Below are 11,993 nucleotides of genomic sequence, written 5' to 3' on the forward strand. Positions count from 1 at the left end.
CCTCAGCTAACTCCCACTAATATTTTGGTGCATTTCCACTTAGTGACTGGTCTCTGGATTTTATGCGAGTGAGTGTATGTTCACATCTGGATTCCATTTTGTTTCATTTCATTTCAATTAATGACCCATGTTAGGTTGTCGAACAAGGTAGACGTATGAACGCCAGCTCGTGTTTTCATGCTTTTCTAGATTAGAGGAGGCAACGTTTCCAGCGGGGCACCTTCTCCCCTGTCAGCTTCCCCTCGTTCCTGAAGCCCGCGATCCCAGAAGAAAAGCCTGGCCCGGGCCCAGCGCACCTGGGACAGGCAACCTGGGGCTCGGGAGGCTGAGCCGGCTGTACAAACACGCTCTCCCCCACCAGCCTGATCTCCAGATTGTGGTCCTGCCATGGCTGTTTTCAGCTGAAATAGCATGAAAAATGAGTTCTTGTGGTGTTTGCAATATAAATAGTAGAGATGCCACAGGAATTCCAGTCCTCAAGGGATGTGCTTTCTTACAGGGCTTTCTACGTCCCGAGAAGACCCTGAGGTCTGCCACCGCGGGCTCTGCTCCAGCAGAGGAGGGAGTGGCTGGCAATGTCCTCCAGGGGGAAGGCCCCCAGTGCTGCCAGCCCAGAACTTGCCGGGCCTCCCAAGCCAAGAGACTGGGCTCTGAGCAGCATCGGCAGACGTTTTCCATATAAGGCTACATGGTAAAGCCTTTCGCCTTTGCAGACCACATGGTCTCTCACACCCCTCCGCTCTGCTGTCGTAGCATAGTAGTAGCCATATGCAAGTGAATGGACATGTCTGTGTTCCCATAAAACTTTATTTACAAAAGCAGGTGACGTGCCAGATTTGGCTCACAGGCTGTTTATAGTCTGAAGTCACCTGCTCTGAGCTAAAGAGCCCGGGATCTTCCCTGGGCTTCCATGCTTACCTGCTGGGATTTAGGTGGGTGTGCCAGCTTTCCCATCTGTGAAATGGGCTTAATAAAAGCACCTGCCTCGTCGTTCTTTTAAATCTTGGTGGGACTGTAGCAGAGGGCTCCAATGACCCAGTCTCTCCTGTGATGGGTCCCCGAAAAACCCTGCTCCATCCCACCTCCATCTTCCCAGATGGCTTGGCCTCCGGATAAACCCCCCTCCCCGTCCGAGGAGGCCCTCTTCCAGAACTTGACTAACTCTCCTCTTCCAGGTGCAAGTCCTCTCCTACCCACGCGTCGGAATCTCGTTCAGATCAAAGGCCAGTCCGTCACTAAACTTCTCGTTTTTCTCCAGCAGGTCATATTTCATTCACTCCTATGCCTTCCTTTGTCAGCACTTTCACTGTACTTTTGAATGGTACTTGTTCCTTTTTTCACACGAATTCATTCATCCATCAGACATGGGGCACCGGCTATCCATTCTCCATCTGGCTCAACGCTGCTGTCAGCACGTCTCTTAATCAGCACTTTTATATATAAATTAGCACTTTTAGACCATAAGCCCTTGGAGGTCAGGGATCCTGTTTTATCCATCCTCGGAGGCTCACATTGGGCATGGCATAAAACATATGCTTGATAACGCTTTTAATAATGAATGAAAAGGGACCCCATACTGTTTACGACTCAACTTCCCAGTCCTCACTACTATTTGCATGGAGCCTTCCACAAAGCGGGCATCAGATCAACACCTTTACTCAGCCTGTCACAGTGTTTCTTTGCGTGAGGAGTGTGGTTGCCAAGTGATATCCTTACCGTTCACCTTTCTCCTCGTGAAAGGGCTGGGCGTCTGGCGGAGAAGGAAGGCCCACACCCAGGGACAGGGGAGCCTGAAAGGAAACGTATCATGGGGAGTGGCGTGCGGTGGGGCGTCGGTGGTAGGAGGGCTTCAGGGTCTGTCTGGGTGGCTGGTGGAACCAGACAGGATGGCCCTCCCTCCAGCCCCCATACTCGCAATTATTTACATTTCCCAGCGCCATCCCAGACCCCTTCCATCAGGCCTGGCTGCTCCGCTTCCTCTCCAGCTGACCTGGGAGGTTGGATGGGATTCAGAAAAGGGCACCACGTGTGGCGTCAGTGAGCCTGGGCTTTGAATCCCAGTTCTGGGATTTTGAAAGGTTACTTGATCCAGATGGATCTCAGTTTTTCCTTCTGTATTGGGGGAGTAATAAAAGCACCCGCCTTCCATAGGTCTGTTGTAAAAAAAACAACAATACAGCAAGTAGGGATGGGTTAACACATATAAAGTGTAATGGTCTGCATACAGTAGGAGATCAATAAACGCACACCATTTTTCTTTCTTCCGCCTGCTTAGAAGGATTTGAATTCTTTTCTTAGCCTGCCTCTTGGGGAACGACTTTGGGGAAGACTGCCTTTGTAGGAGAGAAAAATAAAAAGTTGGATGAACCGCTAATTCAGGGTTTCTCAACCTTGGCACTGTTGACATTTGAGTCCTGATAATTCTTTGTTGTGGGGCTGTCCTGTGTTTTTTTGTTTGCTTGTTTATTGTTGATAGAATTAGAGCTGTCCTATGTTTTGTATGATGTTTAGCAGCATCCCTGGTCTATCCTAGTAGATGGCAGAAGTTCCCCCCACCCCCACTTGCAACAACCAAAAATGTCTACAGACATGGCCAGAGGTTCCCTGGGGGTACCATTGGTCCCCTTGAGAGCTACTGAGTTCATTAACCACGCATCCCAGGCCTGGTGTGGGCGAGGAGCCGTGATGGGAATGGCCCTGGAAGTAGCCTCCTTCTGCCTCTCAGGGGAAATGTGCTCCATAGGAGCCACATGCTGAAGGGACAGAGACTGTTCTGCAACACTTTGCCCAGGGTAGGCAGAGAATCAAGACACAGCCCACGGGCAGGCCCTGTGTGATCTCTGGCCTCTCTCCATCCTTGCTTCCTTCCTGTCAGTCGGCCTAGGTTTTCCACAGCCCACTCATGGGCCTTCTTTCTCTCCCATGAACCCACCAAGCTCGGCCTGCCTCAGGGCCTTTGCACATGCTTTCTCTCCTCGGTCTGGCTTTTCACCTTCAGTTTTTAGTTTAAATGTCCGTTTCTCAGAAAGAGAATTCTATTTCCCACTCCTTGACCCCCAACAGCTCTGCCAGAGCACCCTGATTTTTTTTCTATAGCTACACACACATTCTGGGGCTTCATCCAGGGTCCAGTCTTGTTTGCTGGATCACTCACACTCTCCCCAGCGCCGGACACAAAATGGATCAGCAACACGTATTTGCTGAATAAGTGAGTGCTTTCCCTTTCCCCAATCTTTCACCATTTCTTCAAAATAATCTCCCTAAACCCAGAGACTCTCTGAGAGATTTAACAATTTCTATGGTCAAAATGATAGACTCCCCAGACATGTTTTAACTTATCAGATTCATTAAAATACCCATTAACTTGGTCCATGGAGTGTAAGTTTGTTTGCTATCTCTATTTGGAGCAAATAGAATCAGGTATGTTCCTTTTGTGTGTGTGTGTGTGTGTGTGTGTGTGTGTGTGTGTATACATGTGTGCCCATGATGTTGTTATTTCATTTAATCTCTAAGCAAGCTGTGCCCAATTTTCACCTCAGTTATAAAAGTGAAAACTGATAGTAATATGGACACGTCTGCTACTTGTAATGATAGTAACACTAATGTGTGAGTAGTGCTTCACAGTGAGAAGAATGAGGGGGCAGCATCTAAGGACCACTCACATTAGACTCAGGGTTACTCCAGACCTACTGGATCAGAGTCTGGGATGAGGCCTGGGACGTTCACTTTGAACCAGCTGTCTAGATGTTCCGATGCCCTCGCAGCTTTAGGACCCCGGCCCCACGGAGAAGGCACAAGCTTTGGGGTTTACAACTGAGTTTCAGGCCCCAACCAACCCCAACCCTCGCTGGTGCATGATCTTGAAAGAGTGACACTGAGCTGCCTCGATAAAATAGGCTCATGCTATTTGCCTCCCTGGATGATGATCAGGACAAAGTAGGATTTTTGAAGGACGAATAAGTGCATGGCACTGAGAGATGCTCTGTTTACAGGTGATTTCAAGGTGCATTTTTATAAACCCAGCAAAGGAAGGGAACGGCTTTACTTTCCATCACAGGTTTCTGCCGGGAGGAATATCATGCCCACTTCATAGGTTAAGAGACCGAAGCTGACGAAGGCAAGTCACTTGTTCAAGGGTGACAGACCCACGGCTGCCAATTCCAGGGACACTCAGGGTTTTAACGGAAGGTTTCACCACCGATCTTCTCCATAAACTACTGGTGCCCACTCCCAGCCCAGGATTCAGTTCAAGGATAACACAGAAAAAAACCTAATCACATTTCAACAAGAGGACCCAAACTGTGAAACCGGTGCAACTTTCCAACACAGGCGGCAGGAAATGTGTCTGCTGGGATCTTCCACCACCTCTAAGAGCAAGAAAAGACACTTCGAATGATCAGCAACAGAAGGGATCTTGGCGTGTGTTCTATTCTGGGCATGGGGTGCAGGTCCAGTATAAAAACTGTCTTGTCCCTCAACCCCATTCCTTTTACTTAACACCAATGTGAAGGCTTTTGCCACCAACACAAATACCCCTCAGCTTTCCTCTGGGATGCAGGAAGTAACTCCTGGGGGTGACGCCAAAGGGTCAGCCCATGTCGCATGCACTGTACCTCTTTTTTTTTTCCTGGTCCAATTAGGAAAGGTTTGCAGGTTTCCCTAAGCCGAGCTGATCACAATCGCTAATGGCGATCTTGCAGGAAGCAGAGGCAGACATGAATTGATGGAAGTGGGCAGCGCTTTCCTTACATTATTGGCTTTGCTCGAAAACCCTGTTCAGGAAATTTGTAGGCATTGCTTAATAAGTGCTTCTTTGACCCCAGACTTCCGTAGGCTCATTGTGAAAACACCCGATTGGTGAAAGGAGCTGATTATCTGAGTCCTGCAGGGCCACCTGACATGTAGCCATGAATGGAGCCTGGACACTTGCACAAAAGTGTGGTGTGGTTTACCTTGGACCATCCAGACCATTGAAGACAATCCCTCATCATCATCATCATCATTGTGTCGTCTTGGGAACCATAGCTAGAAGTGGCCCAGTGTGGTCATACAGAGGAAAGTTCATCAACTCGTTTGACAGATGAGGAAATGAAACCTCAGGAAGGCTGAACCCTTTGTCCAAGATTACACAGTTGTGATTTGTACCCAGAACCCTCTGGCCTTTACAGGGCGCTCTTCCCACTTGAATACAGACTCATTGGATGGAGCCTAGGATTCCCCAGCCCCATGTAGAATTTCCTTTCTGATCTGTTTTATGAACATGTCCACCATTTGGAGACCCGGTTGTACGTTACAAGTGTGAAAGGTGATTTTATATCTTAGATCTCAGAATGTTCAGTGGGTGTTAACATTTCAGAGACCAGATATTTCTCTACAGGGTTTCTTGCTGGCCAAGCCAGTTACTAATAGACTGAGAATAACTCAATACGGTCTTTGTGTTTTCCTTGTCACTTGGCCTGGCTTAGGGGTACTATTGTAGAGTCTGAGGATGTCAGGTGCTAATTTTCACTGGTACTTCTGAGGGCCAATACATGGACAGGATGGAGTCTCTTAGTAAAGGATTAGAATCAGGAAAATGAATTCGTCTTTTCAGAACCTGAAGACGTTGCTTCTTTCCTTCCTCATTGTCCTTACTGCTTTGGAAACACTTTGTTACTTGTGCAGGCTCCCAAGTTGCAATCCTTTAAATGGCCCTAGAAACACACAGGTTCCAGATGTGTGCTGTTTTGATCCTTGTCCACAAGGTGGCGACCTCTTCAAGGAAACTGAGACCAGAGTCCAATTCTTAAGCAACTATTATTATTTAAGTGTTTATTGGACAACTGCGACAGGCTTGGCACTGTACTAACTACTTAGAAGATTTAGCATCTGCCTTCAAGAAGCTTACCAAATATCTTTCTTCCAAAGTCCTTTGATTTAGACCATTTCTCAGGCTCTCAACCCAGTTAAGTCTGAGTCCTTGATAGAAAGAATAAGGTGTAGGACAGACAGAAAATAAACTTTACTGAGTCCTACTCTATGCAAGGTCCTGAGCTAGGCACTTTATATGTATGTAATCCTCACCACAAACCTATGGGGCGTGGGGTGGCCGTCCCACTTTATAGAAAGGGAAACTAGTTAAAACATTTTAATATTTGGCACTCCGATGCCACAGTAAGTAGTAGAGGCAGCATCCAACCCCCTACTTATATGTGGCTACAGTCTTTGCTCTCCTCACTTGCCTCACTGCAGGAGGCTTATAGAACACGCTACTCCCACGAGCTGGTCCAGAAATGGAAATAGCCCCAAAGCCTTGAGGTATTTCGTGGATGTCAAGTCCCCAGGAGATGGTTATGCTTCGGCCCTTGGAGGGTGACACCAGGGAAGCCAGGTTGTTTTTCCACAAGTTTACCTTTTGAGAAGGAATCCTAAGATATCCTTTTATGCTTCAGCAATAGGCTGGCTGTAAGCTTAGCATTTAGACACTTAATTCTTTTTGTTTTATCTACTTATATACATATATATATATAATATTCACACATACATATGTATACACACTAGTAATGTAGTAGATCATGTGCTGAATATAAACATAGATGTAGGAATCATCCCTATTGGGCTGTAAGCTGAGGGCAGGGTCTAAATATGTTTAATATAATACATAGTCTATTTGGGGCCTTTATATTTCAATGGTAATTCTTTGAATTGCTTCTAATGCATTTCTTTTTTAAAATGTTACTGTGGTAAGAACACGTAACAGGAGGTAGATCCTCTTAGCAAATTTGAAGCATATACAACACATGATTGTTGACTTGGTAAAACTCCTAGAAGAAAACACAGCAGCAAAGCTTTTTGACCTCGGTCTTGGCCATGATTTCATGGTTATCACACCCAAAGCACAGGCAACGGAAACAAAAATCGGCAAGCCAACCTAAAAAGCTTCTGTAGAGCCAACAATGAACAGAGTGAAAAGACAACCTGCGGAATGGGAGGAAATGTTAGCAAAGCATGTATATCAGTGGTCCTCAACCTTCTGGCCCTTTAAATACAGTTCCTCATGTTGTGACCCAACCATAAAATTATTTTCGTTGCTACTTCAAAACTGTAATGTTGCTACTGTTATGAATCGTCATGTAAACATCTGATATGCAGGATGGTCTTAGGTGACCCCTGTGAAAGGGTCGTTCGACCGCCAAAGGGGTCGCGACCCACAGGTTGAGAACCGCTGATGTATATGATCAGCTCTCCAAAGCATGGCTACTTTGTCTTGCTTTCCCATTAGAAAAATCTGCTGCAGGCATGAGTGGAATATCAGAGCTGATGAATCTGGGGTGATCCAGAGCAGAGCAGGGCACGAGGACTCAGGTGCAAAGCCCCCTGGGGAGGTGGTGGGGGAGAGGGGGGCCTGGAGCACAGGGTGGGGAGGACAAGGCAGAGGAGGATGCCAGAGAGGGGGGCAAGTTCAGACAAAGTCCCTTCGAGTGATCTCATCGGGGAACTTTGGAAGGCAAGCTGCACCTTAGATTCTGGGGCAAAAGAGATGGGGATTTCCTACCTCTGCCCCTGTCAGTCACTGAAGAGCCGCCTCCAGGAGCGGGGAGAGGTGAACATAAATTCCAAGGAACTGTGGCTTTCCATGTCTGTGAACAAAGCCAAGGGTGGCCCCATTGGCCAGACAGTAAGAGCGCTGGCTGTTATAAGAACACAGAGCAACCAGGGGTACACACATGTAGCCCAAAGACACCCGTGGGGTGTGCAGGTTCTTGGCATTGGTGTTTTTATGGTGAGGGTTTCAAATTGAGGGCACTATCCACTTCCTCCCACTCTGGCTGTCTCGGGATGGTGAGAGAGACACCCCTCAGCTGCCAGCTCTGACTGGCGTTGCCTGGCTTTGCCATCACGCCATGCCTGTCACCTTGCGGAGCCGCCATGACCAAAGGAAGGGGGTTAGTTAGGGATCAGCTAATTACAAAAACACCCATTAAGGTTCATACGTATGGCACAGAGGAGAATGGTTGGCTCACTTTGAGCCAAGGCCAGACCCTCATTGTGGGGCAGTGTGTGTGGGGCCTGCTGTCGTGGGGGGTCAACTTTCCAAGTCACGAGTGGCCCCTCAGATTTGAAGCTTCAGATGCCACCTCTCACGAATCCCTTTGAGTGCTCTCCGTTTGGGTCATGGTCAAGGCTGGGCGTATCTGGGGGCTGGGCCAGACTCATAATGCTGAGAACCACACCCCTGCGCTGTCAGGAAATCACATGTACCACGGGGGTGGGGGTGGGGGAGTGGGGGGGACAGGGCAGGCTGCAGAGGATTTCTGGGGAGCGCAGACTTCCCACGGCAGCTGCTGCCCATCATGCTGTGATCCCAAAACACCCAGGAAGAGCAGACCTTAGCATTGTTACACACCAGGCAGAAAGGGCTCTTCCAGTTTCCAGATCAGCACTACCTTCTCAAGGTCACCCTCAAGGTCACGCTCCTGGGAAACAGGCACAGATCTTAGACTACCACAGAAGTTCTAACGTCCTTGGGAGAATCACTTCGGGGAAGGTAATTACATCTCCCTTCACGGGCGGGCATTTCCATCAGCGGGAGGCTTACATTCGGCTTAAGTCACTTAAAACTGCACAGCCCCCACTCTGAGCTGCCAGCCCGTCCAGGTGTGGAAGTGTGGGAAGCACCATGTGCCCGAGGATCTTGGGCTTTGTTTCGGAGCCTGTTTTCCTTGCCCAGCCGGGCAGCAGGGTCGACGCATCTGGCTTAAAACGTGCCAGTTACCCCGGTGTGTAAGCAGATGCTACAGCAGAGGAGGAGGCTGGCGCAAACTCTATAGAATGATTAGAGTCGGGTGCAGTGTGTAAACTGACTTTCTTTCCTATTGGAGGAGGAGATATCAGGATTCTGGCAGGATTGGGGATTTTGAGGCGTCTTTGAAGGGGGAAGTACTAAGGGAATTAAGGCGATTACCAGGGATTCCGGTGCTCAGGGACCAGTCACAGTGGGAAGCCCTGGCTTCCAGGCCTGCAGGCCAGCCCAGCGGAGAGGTGGGCGGAGCAGCAAGGATGCTTGTTAGGAGCCCCCGGGAGAGGCTCCCCTGAAGAAGTGATGCAGGAGCTGAAATACAGGGAGCCATGGGAGTTCCCTGGGTGCAGAGGAGATGGGTGGGGATTAGGGAGACGGTTGCAAAGGCTGTGAGCGTGGAAAGAGCTTGAGTGTTTGGTGAACAGAAAGGAGAGAGACACAGGGAGCATGGGGCAGGGGGTGGAGGGGCAGCTGATGCTGGAGGGTCAGGGAGGGGCAGCCCTATTGCCCAGGAAGAGGAGTTTTATTTTTCTCCTATGGATGTGGGAGGCCATGGGAGGGTTTTAAGCAACAGAATAAAGTGCCTTCCTCGTCTTGAGTGGCATTGCCCTCTCCTGGCAGAAGCCCCTGCTCCGAGCACCCCCTCAGAGCCAGGTGAGAGCTGGTGCCTTCTCAGTGGCAGCTGCTCACTGGCTGTTCCGGCAAAGGTGCTCACTCCCTGGACTCTGGCCTGCTCCAGTGGAGGGAACATCTCCTTGGGCAGCTCCATTGCCCATAATAACCAGAGCCTCATCACACTAAGGAGGGTGAACCTAGTCCATCTGGATGACCCTCTCCTCTCCCCTGGGCCTGCCTGCTCCCCCAGACCCCAGAGATTGCTGTGTCCTTGGCTGCCTTCTTATTTCTTGGTGTCGCATCCCAGGCTGTTTCTCCTACCAGCAGGAGCATTAACTATTCTTTAGTGAAATGTGATTATTGCTCTTATTAGTGTAATAGTCCACACGAGGACTGTTTTAGCATTTGCGTGAATTATTTAATTCTCACAGCGGCCCTGTCCAGGTCTACTATCCCTCCTTTTCCAGGTGAGCTGTGAAACAGGCGGGGAAAGTTTGAGGAAATGACTCCTTTTGGGATCACCGTTAACTACGTTTATGATAACAAGAGAGGAAATGGATGAGGGGCTACTACATGGCGGAGCAGAATTCGAATCCAGGTCAGACTTTACGTCCTTGACCTCTCTGTTGCACCATCTCATCTAGAGATTGATGCCAAGGCTCAAGCTTCCTTCCATCGCCCACAAACAGTCAGCACCTCCCACAGGGATTACGGTCTCCACGCTAGTCAAAGCCTTTAGCCTCCTTGTCCCACCTCTGAGTTCGCAGGGAGGATGGCATGTTAACATTCACCTCTAGGCATCTGGGGTCACACCATCAATCCCTTTCAAAGCGTTGGATGTTCGAGTCCTAGAAACACAGGGGTCCCTCTGGCTTGGAACCGTTTGCTCACTTTCAGAGTGATAATCTGTCAGGGTCAAGAACAAGAAGAAGAGGGAAAATCCGAGGAATTAGCAAATTGGTGTTTTAGGTCCAATTGGAGATAAGCCATCATTTGTGAATTAAGTTTACATCACTTAGATCACTTTGCAGGGCAGCAGCTCAGGATTAGAAATGGCCAGTGTTTATTTGCACAGATGGAGTGGAGAAAAACATGTTTCCTTAGGGTCACGTTAGCTCAGCTGATGGGCTGATAAGGGAAGCCACACCATCTGCCGACAGCCAAGCCGCTGAGTACTTTTGGGATCACCGTTAACCACATTTATGATAACAAGAGAGGAAATGGATCATTCTGGTTCCTCCTCGTGTAAGCGCTATAGTTATATTTTAATCCAAACATGGGCCCCTATTTTTTTTTTCCTGGAGCCTCCACATATGTGCTTTACCTTCCAGTCTATATTTATTTCCAGGAATTCTTGCTGATTTGAGCTGTTTATGTCTTCCAAGACACTGGGCTTACATCATGGTATATGATAGCCCATCTGATGAAGAAGCCTTGTGAGGCCCCTTTGCAATGCAGCAAAGAGGAAGTATTAGCAAATGTGTAACAGAGATGCTGAGAAGCAATGAGCCCAAATGCTCATTTCATCGGAAGTAGATGTCGGGACCCGTCATTCCCACATTCTTTGAAAACAAGGAAGGGAATCCACTCAGTCCCTAAGGAATCCAGGCAGTTCCTCTTCAACGTATCTGTGTGAGGTAGGCAAGGCAGACAGGGGTCAGGTCCTGGGTGGTGTCACGGATGCTTCCCTCTCGGCCAGCCATGAGGAATTACACTGCCTGAAGCCCTGCATCCTCATCCTGACACCTCTTCTTCCTGCCTGGTAACCTTGGCTGTCTGCTCTTGTCTCTGAGCCTTGGTTAGCGTATGTAAGATGGGGAGAATAGTCTCTTGAGTCGGCATTATTTGACCACTACCGATGTTCCAGATACTGACTGTCTTTTGTACCTGGGCATGATGAAAAGATGTGGTCCTCAAGGGACAAATTGTCAAGTGGAGGGACCCTGGGTGTCGCCCACTGGTGAGCAAGATGTCAGGTCAAGAGATGATTTCAGTATGTCTTTATCAAGAGTCTGAGGGATAAAGCTATCAACACGGAAATAATAGATAAGGACATGCTTTCAAAATCTAAATAGAGTTTAAATTCGGACTATTTTTAGTTTTAATGATGTATTGGTCAGGATGGGTTACATTATGGTGCAATAACAAAAACCATGCCATTCGGTGGCTTTACATAATAAAAGTTTGATTCCCCCCCCCCCCCCTAACATTCTATCCAGTTGATTGGCAAGGGAGAGGAGTGGTCTCTGTCCATTGAGTCACTCAGAGACCCAGCTTGATGAAGGCTCCATCCCCACAAGGGAGTCTAGGATCTCCATGGCAGGAGGTGAATGTGTGCACTGGCCTGTAGAACTTCAGTCTGCTCGGCACATTCTCACTTCCACTCACACTTCATTGGTCAAAGCAAGTCATATGACAATGCCTAGCTTCAGAGGGGTCAGAGAAGGGCGATCTCACCATGTGCCTGAAAAGTGGAGATGGACAAGAAATTTAGGGACAGCTGCAGTATCTCCTTCATATATTTTCTATAGAAATACAGCTAGATTGCTTGAGAGTCAGAAAGTGGATATTTGTGGGGGGTTTTGAAAACATATAGTAT

The sequence above is a fragment of the Myotis yumanensis genome, unplaced genomic scaffold (assembly GCF_028538775.1).
Source record: "Myotis yumanensis isolate MYYU_CA2020_CCGP unplaced genomic scaffold, mMyoYum1.0.hap1 SCAF_18, whole genome shotgun sequence".
NCBI lineage: Eukaryota > Metazoa > Chordata > Mammalia > Chiroptera > Vespertilionidae > Myotis > Myotis yumanensis.